The sequence below is a fragment of the Dromiciops gliroides genome, chromosome 5 (genome assembly GCF_019393635.1).
Source record: "Dromiciops gliroides isolate mDroGli1 chromosome 5, mDroGli1.pri, whole genome shotgun sequence".
NCBI lineage: Eukaryota > Metazoa > Chordata > Mammalia > Microbiotheria > Microbiotheriidae > Dromiciops > Dromiciops gliroides.
The window spans coordinates 228,958,190-228,970,705 of NC_057865.1; the positions used below are offsets into that span (position 1 = coordinate 228,958,190).

A 12,516-nucleotide genomic window follows, 5' to 3' on the forward strand; every position below is an offset into this window, starting at 1 on the left:
TCATAGTCTGGCGAGAGGGCTGAGCCCTTGGCAGGGGGGAGACTGTAGGGGTCTGTGCTGCTGCTGAGGCAGAACTTGGGTTTTTCACAGCTGCTGGGAACCAGGAGGTAGGCTTGAGTAATAGTGGCCCAGGTGGGGATGGAGCACAGGCCCATCGTAGCTGACAACCACAACACACAAAGTTGGTTGATTAGCAAGTTAGTCTGGGGTCATCTATGGACCAGGGAACAGGACAGGTGAGTGAAGCACCTGCTCCTCCTTAAATTATACCACCTGGGACCTCCTGAGGCTTGGGATACTGCAGCCTGGAAACAGTTCGCCACTTCAAGGAAATAAAAGTCAAGTAAAAGAAAGGAAAGATGAGCAGATAGAGAAAGATGAGGACCATAGAATTTCTTTAGTGACAAGGAAGATTGAGGTGTACCCTCAGAGGAGGATGTCAACATCAGGGCCCCTATATTTAAAGCTTCCAAGAAAATTATGAATTGTTCTCAGGTCATATAGGCACTCAAAAAGGACTTTGAAGATAAAGTTAGAGACGTAGAGGAAAAAATGGAAAGAGAAAAGAGGGTGATGCAGGAAAGACATGAGAAAAAGTCAACAGCTTGAAAAGCCAAATTGGTCAAATGAAAAAGAGGTACAAAAGCTCTCTGATGAAAATAATTGCCTAAGAATTAGGATGGAACAAATGGAAGCCAGTGACTTTATGAGAAACCAAGACACAATAAAGCAAATCCAAATGAATAAAGAAAATAGAGGGCAATGTGAAATATCTTCTTGAAAAACTGCTGACCTAGAAAATAGGTCCAGGAGAGATAATTTGAAAATTATTGGTCTACCTGAAAACCATGATCAAGGAAAGAGCATAGACATCATGTTTGAAGAAATTGTCAGGGAAAATTTCTCTGATATTCTAGAAGCAGAAGGTAAAATAGAAATTGAACGAATTTACCAATCACCTCCTGAAAGAGATCCCAACAGAAAAACTCCTAGGAATATTATAGCCAAATTTTAGAGCTATTAGATCATGGAGAAAATACTGCAAAACGCAAAAAGAAAGAATCGAAGTACTGTGGAGCCCCATTCAGGATAGCACAAGATGTACCAGCTCTACATTAAAGGAATGGAGTGCATGGAATATGATGTTCCAGAGGTCAAAGAAATTGGAATTATAACCACAAATCACCTACCCAGCAAAACTGAGCATAAACTTTCAAAGGAATAAATAAGACTAATGAAAAAGAGGACTTTCAGGTATTACTGAAGAAAAGACCTGAACTGAATGGCAAATTTGACTTTCAAATACAATACCCTAGAGAAGTATAAAAAAATTGGAGTTGGGGCACATACCTGGGATTGTGCAGTGGGTCACTGTCTTGTGTCTGAGGCCAGGTATTGGTTGGGATACATTGGGTCACCTCCATGCCCCATGATAACATTTTTCTGGTTAAATTGATGGGGGGAGTGGGATGCACTGGGAGAGGGGGAAGGGCAGAGGTAACATTGGGTAAAATCCTACATGAAAGAAACAGGAAATGGCTTATGGAGTGGAGGAAGAGATGGGGGAAGAGCAGGGCAGTAAATGAATTTTACACTCATCAGAATAGGCACAAAGACCTTAAACTCATCAGAGTTGCCCCAAGGAGGGATTAACATACACACCCAATTAGGTGGAGTAATCTTTTTATTCTGGGCAGTAAATGAGCCTATCAGTCATCAGAATTGACTCAAAGACCTCAATCTCATCAGAATTGACTCACAGAGGGAATAACATACACATTCAAATGGGTATAGTAATATATTTTGCCCTGAGGGAAAGTGGGAGGAAGGGGATAAGGGGGGAGCAGTGAAGGAAGGAAGGGCAGGTGGGGGGAGTGACATAGAGAAGCATAACACTTTTGAGGAGGGATGGACTTTCTTGAACTGTTAATTTTCCACCTTCTTTATTTTTTTGGGGGTGGGGGGTGTCTCTTTGTTTCTCAAGCTGTTGAGATTTTTAAAAATTATATTGAATTATTTGGTTCTTTATAGAGCTGTGATTTATTTCCCCTTAATGTTTTGACTTCTGCTATGCTTTTGTGTTCATTCTGCATTCATGATTTCTTTCTACAAATTTTTATTAGGTCTTCACTACAAGGCAAACTTTTATGACTTCCTAATTGATTTCTTATATTACTCTTCACATATGCTATTAAAGACTTTCACTTTTTCCCACAAATCTACTCCTTTCCCCATTGTCTCTTAATTTTCTGAGAAAATTCACTTTTTTTGGCTATGAATATTTAATAAAGTGAAAAACGAGATTTTAAAGATCCGATTTAAAATCAGTATAATTTCACATTATGGTTTCAAGTATCTGATTTTGGCATCATATCCATATTCTGTAAACCACTTAGCTGCTCTCCGTGCTGAGAGTTCATTCAGTATTGTGAATTATTCTGAAGACTATCAGACAATGAATTACCATCAGAGTGTAAATATAATCAAGAGACATTTTATGGCATGGAAGGAAGATGCAAACTGGCAGCACACAAGTGAGTCTCCTTTAATAAGAAACAAAAGTAGAAACGATAAAGGGAAAAGCATCCCTAGAAACTGAGCTTGAATTTCACAACCAGAGAGAGATGAGAGAATAGCATCTTGGGCCATTGATGTCCAGTCACTGATGGTTTAAGGCATAAAAGGTACTGAGGTGTCTAATGTGGGAGACACTGCTGAAGGAAGATCTTCTAATGACAATCATAAGAGGATCGTGTGGTTTGCAATTATCGATCTTCTGAGAGGTTGATCATTCCAGGAATCTCAGCCCTCAGTGGCACGTCCTAGAATTCTAGTTACAGCTCATATAGATTAAGGGTTAACAGCTTTCAAAGCCAGACCAAGGTCCTTCAAGAGATCTATGTCCTCCAAGCGAATGGAGAGCCAGGTCAGAGTGTCACTGCTGCCTCTTTGGGCACCTAGGCATGGGTCATGATAGCAGGAAGCTCAGAAAGACTTTCATATCCTCCCAGGCTCTTGTCCAACATGAAAACCTTGAGGTTCTTCAGGAAGGCTTCTGCATGTGCAAGCTCTCCCTTGATATAAAAGGTAATCATTCCTGGGCAGTCTGTGCACTGATGCTGAACCAGTTCATACTGCGGGTGAGACAGCAAGCCAGGGTAAATGATTTTTTCCACCAGAGGATTCACCTGCAGGAACTTGGCCACTGCCAGTCCATTTTCAAAATTTTGCTTCATTTGGATTTGCAAAGTTTTCAGACCCTGAAGCCATAGGTAACAATCAAAAGGAGATGGAACAGCCCCAAGAGAATTTTGTAAGAAGCTGAGCCTTTTATATAGGTCTTCAGAATTCATTGACGCCAAAGCCTTAACATGACTGTGGCCATTCATATATTTGGTGGCTGAATATATAAAAATGTCAGCTTCCAAGATCCAAAGGACGCTGGAAATAGGCTGACATGAAGGTGTTATCTACTGCTAAAATAATGTTGTCATGTTTATTGAACACCCGGACACAGCATTTAATGTCAATGACCTTCAGTTTGGGGTTTGTAAGAGATTCGAATCAAACAAGTTTGGTTTCTGGCTTGATTGCAGCATCCAGCAGCTTGAGTTTGGAACAGTAACAGAAGAAACCTTCAAGCCCAGCTCTGTGGCCACGCTACGGAAGTACCTATTTGTCCCTCCATACACATCATCCATACAAATGATATGGTCCCCAGTCATTAAGAGATGTGTGATGGGGGCAGCTAGGTGGCACAGTGGATAGAGCACCAGCCCTGGACTCAGGAGTACCTGAGTTCAAATCCGACCTCAGACACTCAACGCTTACTAGCTGTGTGACCCTGGGCAAGTCACAACCCCAATTGCCTCACTAAAAAAAAAAAAAGAAAAGAGATGTGTGATGGGGGCAGCTAGATGGTGCAGTGGATAGAGCACCGGCCCTGGAGTCAGGAGTACCTGAGTTCAAATCCGGCCTCAGACACTTAACACTTACTAGCTGTGTGGTCCTGGGCAAGTCACTTAACCCCAATTGCCTCACTTAAAAAAAAAAAAAAAAGATATGTGATGTTCAATGTGGCTGCTAAGCCTGAAGCAAAAGGCAAACTGTATTTAGCGCCATCCAGAGAGGCCACTGCCTTCTCCAAGGAATTCCGGGTGGGATTTCCAGGAAGGTTGTATTCAAAACTCGCGCGTCATCTGCTTGAAGGTAGTGGGAGGCACCACGACGTGGGCGGATCCTGGCCCGCGTGGATGGCGTGGGTTGCGAAGTGCGGGAAGGGGGCGCAGAAGCCTTTCTCGTGGGCTTCTCTTCTGCATTCTGTGCTGGGGAGGGCAGGGCGCTCGGGTCCCAGGGAGAGGAGGAGGAGCAGGAAGGAAGGAGGAGGGAACGAGCCGGGGCGACACAGCAGGAGCAGGACCAGGAGCAGGAGGGGCCAGAGGACGAAGCCCTGCGTGCACTTGGACCCGGACAGACCCACAGGCTCGGATCGAAAATTCACTTTCTCTTCCTTTCTTCACCTCCAACCCCTTGACATCATCCTCTTTCTGTTCTGTTTTCCTGAAGTGTCTGAAAATGAGAGAGTAATTTTTCTCCTTGCCAATGTAAGTCCCTCTACATGAACCTCTGATTCCCCTCCCCTCTGGTGTGTTCCAGCATACTGAAACCTCAATCATCCTCTCTTGTTCTGATCTCCAAACTTTTTTTTTTATCCCAACTATCTTTTTTATTTTAATTTTAATTTATTATTTATTAGTTTTTTGGGGGCAATGAGGGTTAAGTGACTTGCCCAAGGTCACGCAGCTAGTAAGTGTCAAATGTCTGAGGTTGGATTTGAACTCAAGTCGTCCTGAATCCAGGGCCGGTGGTTTATCTACTGTACCACCTACTGCTCCCTTATCCCAACTATCTTCAAACAAACAAACAAACAAAGCAAACAGTTTACCAGACCCTACCACGTGCTCAAGCTATCATCCTATATCTGTCCTTTTTTTCTCGGTCATACTCCTGAGGTGGTGGGGAGGTGGGGGGGTGGAGTTGTGTATGTGTGTATGTTCATTGCCTCCATTTTCTTTGCTCTCTTTTTCTTCATACCCATTAACATCAAGCATTCAACCTCATCACATAACCAAAACTATTCTTTTAAAGTTGCTAATGATCTTGCTAAATCTGATGGTCTTTTACCAGTTCTTATCTTTCTGTATTCCATTTGACACTGTTGACCATTCGGCCACCCCCTCGTTAAATTTGAAGTCACATCTTTCTAATTCGAGGCACAGGACTCTATCCACTGTATCACCTAGTTATCTCTTTTGCCTTTCTTCGGATCTCTAGCACTTAACACAGTGATTGGCCCATAGTAGCTTAATAAATGTTTATTGACTGACACTGTGTTGAGTATTGGTAATGAAATACAAAAACGATAAAGATATTACCTACCTTCAAGCAGGTTACATTACAATGAGGGAAGGCAATACTCAAAAAGGAAATGGAGAATGAGGGAGCCGTGCTCATACAGGAACAAGATAAAAAAGTCTAGAGAGTCAAAAGCAAAGCGTGCTAGGATGAAACTCACCAATCAGAAGAGGTATCCTTAGGACAAGCACACTGTTGGAATATCTGTGGCAAAGCCCAAAGAATTAAGGGCATCGCAGAGAGAGAAATGAGGATGAATGGCCTATTCTTCTCTATGAAATAGAATTCTGGGCAGGAAATTACCAGAGGACAGAGAACAGGAGTAGAGAAATAAAAGCCTGTTGGTGCTGCGATAATTTACTTCTAGACTTCTGTCTTCATTGAAAGCTTTGATTCAGCAAACTTGATTCTACAAAGTAGTGTTCTAGGAATGAAAGAGTGATACAACATAGACCTAACAAAGCTTAAAATTTAAAGGGGGAAGCAGAGCAAATAATGATAATTCAAGACAGAGTAAGGTAAGCACAAAGCAATAATTCAGGTAGCATGATTTGATAAATTGAGGGGGCCAGAACACTTTCATCTGAGAGCTGGAATTGAGGAGGACTTCAGAGGATGTGACATCTGAATTGAGACTTAAAAGAAGGGAAGGTCTCTAACAGACAAAGCTTTACAGGTAGAAGTTAGAGTTAGGGAAAATCCCAAGATAAGTTTAGAAGGTAATGTTAGCAAAGGAACAGAGATAGCAGACTAAAGGAAGAGAATTGGAGATAGAGAATAATTCATTTTGACTCTTGAATCTACCCTTTTGTAGGCCATGTGCATACAACTTGTAGATGATAAAGATGAATTGATAGATTAAAAACAGAATATAGCAGGTATTGAATATCAAGAGTTAATACTTTCCCCCCCAGAAAATTCTCCCCTCAAGATTCTGATTGGAGAAGTAACATGTTCCTAGTGGTGCAATAGGAAGATGAATCAGGTAGGGTAGTGGTAGAATAGAAGAATGAGAGATCTTGGAAGCATGAAGAACAGTTAGGAGGCTAAATTACTAGGCCAGATGAGCAGACCTGCAACAAATTAAACTACCATTTGTTCACTTTTCTTTAGATCATATTAAATGCATCCATTCCATTTTTAAATCTGCTCAGTAATTTTGAATGCATTAACTGAGGCCAGTGGATACCAATCACTGTTTATTCATGTTGAAGCTTCAGAAAGAGTCTTTTTTTTTTTTTGCCAGGATATGTTATGTATCAACATGATGTAATGAAATGTGATGTTCCAGAAATCTAAACCAATATACTGTGTCCAGGTTTGATTACTGAAGTCTATTTGGATACTAAGTCTAATATTTCATCTAAAATGCAAATGGTGGTTGAAGTGCGGGTGATTAGTAATATGACCAAATGGCAAAATTATATCTGGATACAGTATTTCCTTTCCACTTTTATTTATTATTTGTGGATCAGTATACAAAAGAATTCTTAACCTTTTTGTATTGTATCCTAGATGGCTTTTGCAGTCTGTCAAATCCTATGGACCCCTTCTCAAAATAATATTTTTAAATTCATAAAATACATACAGCTACAAGAGAAGGCAATTATACTGAAATATAGTTATTAAAATTTTAATTTTTTTAAAAAAGCAAACAGACCATAGATTAAGAACTTCTGGTATAGTGAGATAGATATGGTAAAGATTTCAGAAATTATCTTAACGCTTTGACCATTCATTTACTTTTAAATATCTAAATATTTAAATTTAAATCTAATATTTAAAAATTCTTTTCATGTGGGTTGGTCATAGAAGTTCTCACAATTACAAGACATAGTCACAATTCTTTATTATCCACTTTTCACTTTCTTTGGAGACAACACAGGCCAAGATTCTTTCCAATCTTTAAAATCTCTGAAAGGACAAAAAAGGTCCACAGAGCTTCAGATTACATTAAAAAATGAATAGAAGATGAACTGTGCAGGAAACACCTGCTCTCACACCTGTCTTGATGGCCATTCATCAGGTGATTTGGCATCCCACATATAAACAACAAACCAAAAATCTGGGAATATTTTTTTCACAGATACGTCTAGAAGTTCTGAATCATTAATAGAAAAACATAGCTGGGCATGGCAGTGCTTGTCTTTGTTCCCAAAATTGGTAGAGACTGAGGCTGGAGTATCTCTTGAGCTTAACAGTTCTGAACTTCAATTAGGCAAAGCAGATTGGGCATCCAAATGAAGTTCAGCGTTAATATGGTGACCTTCCAGTAATTGGAGGGGGAAACATTGGAGAGGGTAAGGTTTTCTCAGGAGAAGCAAACTGATTTAGGTTAGAAAAAGTAGCAAGTCAAAATTTCTCTGTTTATTAGGGTGGGATCAGGCCTGTGAATAACCAATACAATTCCAAACTGAGCCAGAGAGGGAAAAGCACTTTTTTAAAAAAACAAACAAACAAACAAACTACAGTGCTATTTGTTACTGAGAATCTTCTCCATTGGGCTTTTGAAAGCACAAGAGGAAGTATGATGTTGTACAAAGGTGTCAAGCATGAGACCAATGACTATATGGACCCTGCTGCCTGAACCACTTTATATTAGAAAATATTTAACAGAATAAACAAAAATACAAAAAACCACAGAAAATTGTTTTCTAAGTCAGTATGCAGCCAATAGGGATCATTATGAAAGGTTTAATAGGCCACATTTCTATTTGATTTTGATAGCACAGTGGATTTGGAGCTGGGCTCAGAGTCAGGAAAACCTGGATGTTCAAGCATTGATTTTGACACATTGGCTATGAGGTCTTGGATGGATCACTTACACTCTCGATGTCCCCAGGTAGTCACTAAAAGTTTTTTTGAAGAAATTTCTCCACCAGAGCTTCCCTATATTAATGAACACACTATTCCATATCCAAAAAAGCTACCATTAAGTTTAAAGCCACTATAAAGTTATGTTATTGATTTCTATATAACCAATGAATTTTTAAAAATTCACTGTGGCCATGAACTTGGGCACACTGTTATACTCTTCCTTGACTGTATATGCCTCAATACCTAAACAAATTTATGAGATCCTTGGGTTAGGCAATCCTTCAACCAATACAGATTGTGACTTTTCCATGCTGTAAAACAGTAGTTGCAAACTGAAATAGACACAGTACTACATCATGCATTAGGATCCCTGTGAGCTACATAATGACTAAGCACATATTAACATGATGTTTGACTACATTTTTTATTTATTTTGTTAAATATTTCCCAATTACATTTTAATCTGGTTCAGGCCATTCAGGCATTCTGTTTGACACTTCTGTAGAAGACAGTCTGCTGGACTAATTGTGACCAAAAATTTCACAACGTGGTGGCTAGCTCTTTAGTGATGAGTATTTTCAAACTGAATCTCTCTTTGAAAGCCAATCATATGGACCATCACGAGGCCTATGTTCTTAGATTGCCCAGCTTGAGAGAACCTGCCAAGGCTTGTACTTCATTAGATATAACCTTGGATGGTTTAGGATCACCTAATCAACAGGGATGAGGAATTCAAATAAGACTTTTGTGGCTGAATCTTCAATATTTTCAACATAAATCAAAGAAGTGCCCTCCTAATTCTAGGAAACTAATTGGAATGATAAACTTAAGAAATGTCATTGAGTCGATGAAAAAAGGCATTTCTTTCATTGCCTCTTTTTCCCCAAAGTTTTCACAATGAGATTAGGTTTCAGAGCGTTAATAAGTATTAATGGATGATGAAGTGACTTGTATGGATAAAAAGGCTTCTCTCTGAATTGTGGTTTATTAAAAAACCAACAGAATATTATATAACACTGAACTTGGAGTAAAAAAAAAACTGGTTTGGGGTCCAAATTCTACTACTTCCTACTTGTGTGATCTTCACCAAGTGCCTTAACTACTCTAAACTTCAGTTCCACAAACATAAAATAGGGATGATAATCTCAATTGTACCAACCACATCATTGAAGTTATTGAATGAGATAATGTATGCAAAGTGTAATCTTGTTGTAATGTACTAGACAAATAAAAGTTATTATTGACAACTATGATGATTTTTGAAACATTAGTAATGTGGCAGCTCATTATATAAATTTGAGATAGATTTTCTTATGACTGTCAAGAAAGACTACCATTGTACTTTCAGTCACTCAAATTTACAACTTCGGTGCCAATCTTGACTCTTAACTCTCACTAATCCTACATTTCTAATCAATTGTCAAAATATGTGATTTCTACATCCCTGATATTTCTTGTGAACTTTCTCTTCTCTGGACTCACACACCTTCCACTCAATTTCAGAGCCTTATTTCATTTCACCTGGGCTATTGCGATACTCACTTACTGGTTTCCCTTCATCAAATGTCTCCCTACTCCATGCCATTCCCTGATCTTGCACATCTGTCAAAGTGAATTTTCTAAAGTGTATTTCTAATTATGTCACCACCCTCCTTAAAAAATTCAAATGGCTCTTTGTTATCTCTTGAATCAAATACAACCCGCTATATTTGGTATTTAAAACACTTCACAACCTGATCACAATCTATGTTTTCTATCCAAGGTCTCTCTATACATTTAGTGCCCCTTCAAGATTGGCATTCCTATTCCATCTTTTACCCACATGCCTTTGCCCTCGTGGAACCAGATACTTGAAATATACTCCATCCTTACCTGTGTCATCAGTGCTCTCTGCCTCTTGGGTCCCCTAATTGGAGGACAGAGTGGGGAACTCTTTGGAGGGAGCTCCATTTAGAAAGAGTGATAATGGAGTGTATTTCAAATATTGGGAACAACTAGGGCAAAAGCATGTGTGTAGAAGATGGAACAAGAATACCAATCTGGCTGGTAAGAAGCTCCATTTAAGAAGGGTGTCTAGATGAGCTATCTTTTAATGTCTTACCTGACTGCTTCCCTTTGTATTTATCCATTATGCCCTAGTAATCTCATCATGCTGCAAGATCATACCTTCCTGGAACTGATTGATACCTCATCAGTCTCCTCTCTTCCTTTGATTGGACAGCTCCCATCTGTCTCCAACTCCACTTTTCAGCTTCAGTGATCTTGCAATCTTGCACATCTATTTTAATTCCTTTGTCAAGAAATCTGAATTTCCTTTGTCTAGCCACACTCTCTTATCATTCCATCTTCCCATAGGTCCATTCTTCCCATATCTATTCTTTTTCCTCTCTACAAACTGCAATTCCTGGACTCCTCATTATTTCCCCAGGACATCAACCCTCTTTTAGCTACAGTCTTCTTCTAACTTCCTAATTTTGACATCTTAATCAAACCAGTTCAATGTTATCCTGTCCTCTAGTTTAAAACCCCTTGCTTCTTTGTCTTCTTCTCCATGTTTTGCTGAGCCCCAAGTCCAGGTTACTCCCACCATCTGCTCATAATCATACTAATGAAATGAACTAAATGGAATCATACAATTGTGCTGAGTTCATTACAAATTTAAGTTATCTAATTTCAATTGGGCCTTCATTTCATCAAGGCAATCCTTTTGTTACTTGCTTATTGATTCTTTATACTACTCAACACATAGGTTGTTTCAAATTTTATCATCTTTTTTCAAAGTTCATACAATATCCTATTTCCCCTACTTTCTTTTTATTTTTTTTTAAATTTATGAAATAAAAAAGCATTTCCATGGCATAGTATAATAAAAAAGATGATTGCCCATGAAACTGCAAATCCATTATATACAACTTGCAAAAATTTTTCCTCCCCCTACTTTAGAGATGACTAGCATTAGGCACAAATTATATATATGTATATATATATTAGTGTATATACATATATGTATATATATTAGTGTATGTATATATAATTTGCGTCTATTGGTAGTCATATATAAAATTTATTTATAAATATATAACTTATATATAAATTTATATAGTTTTATATGTAATTTGTGTATAATAGTATATAATGAGATATATGTATATATGCATGCATGTATATATGTGAATAGCATATGTGTATATTATACATGTATGCATATAAAATCATTCTATACATGTTACAATTTATCAATTCTTTCTCTGGATGCAGATAGCATCTTTCTTCACATGTCCTTTATACTTAATATAGGTATTTATAATAGTCAAATTTTTTTTCTCCAAGTTGTCCTTACAACAATACTATTGTTACTGTATACAACATTCTCTTGATTCTTCTCTTTTCACTTTTCATTATTTCATACTAGTCTATCCATGCTTTTCTCAGATCATTGAGATCATCATTTCTTATAGCATAGTAGTATTCCATCACAATCATATAACCACCCTTTCAGGTAAGGTCATGTACTTATACTTTACTGAAAAAAATGAGGCCATTCACCTAGAGCTCCACTTTCTCCCCTCTTCCTCATCTTATGTCTCCTAGACATCATCTCTATTTCTTCCTATTCTTTACATGTCTTTGAAGGCATGTTCCTTTTCTTCATCAAAGTCAACCTCTTTCCATGTACTCTTGATGCCACCCTTCTGTTTCTTCTCTAGCAGATTAACCCTTTAATCATATTCCCTCAATCTAATCTTTAACCTCTCCATGTCTATTGGTTCCTTCCCTGTTTCCTGTAAATACATTCTATTCTCTTCCATTCTTAAATCAAATTAAACCTGCAGTAGATTCAACCTTCTCTCTCTTTTCTTCCTCAGTCCAAAACCTTGAAAATGGAGTCTATCTAAAATGCGTGCTTCTACTTACCTTCTCACTATCTTCTAAGCCCTTTGCAATCTTCCTTTTGATCTCATCATTCAACTCAAACTCTTCTGTCAGTCTTACCTCCTCTGTTTGGCTTTTAAAGCTCTTCGCAACCTGGAACTTTCTTCCTATTCCAGTCTTCTTACACTTTTCTCCCCTCATATACTCTGCAATCCATCCATATTGCCCTAATTGATGTTCCACAAACAAGGCACTTCTTGATCTCAGGGTGGAGAAAATAATCTATTTGGCAATACCACTTGGACCTCTATGAGCCCAAGTCAAATACCCTTCATATGTGATTTTTTTAAGACTTCAGACTCCCTGATTTGGATGGAATAGAGTGCCAATGACATACATATGAGTGTAGTA

General features: G+C 38.4%; 1 pseudogene; it reads right to left on the reverse strand.

The window, feature by feature from the left end:
* Window positions 1-2,850: 2,850 nt before the first annotated feature.
* Window positions 2,851-12,306, reverse strand: LOC122728983 (annotated as a pseudogene).
* Window positions 12,307-12,516: the final 210 nt, after the last annotated feature.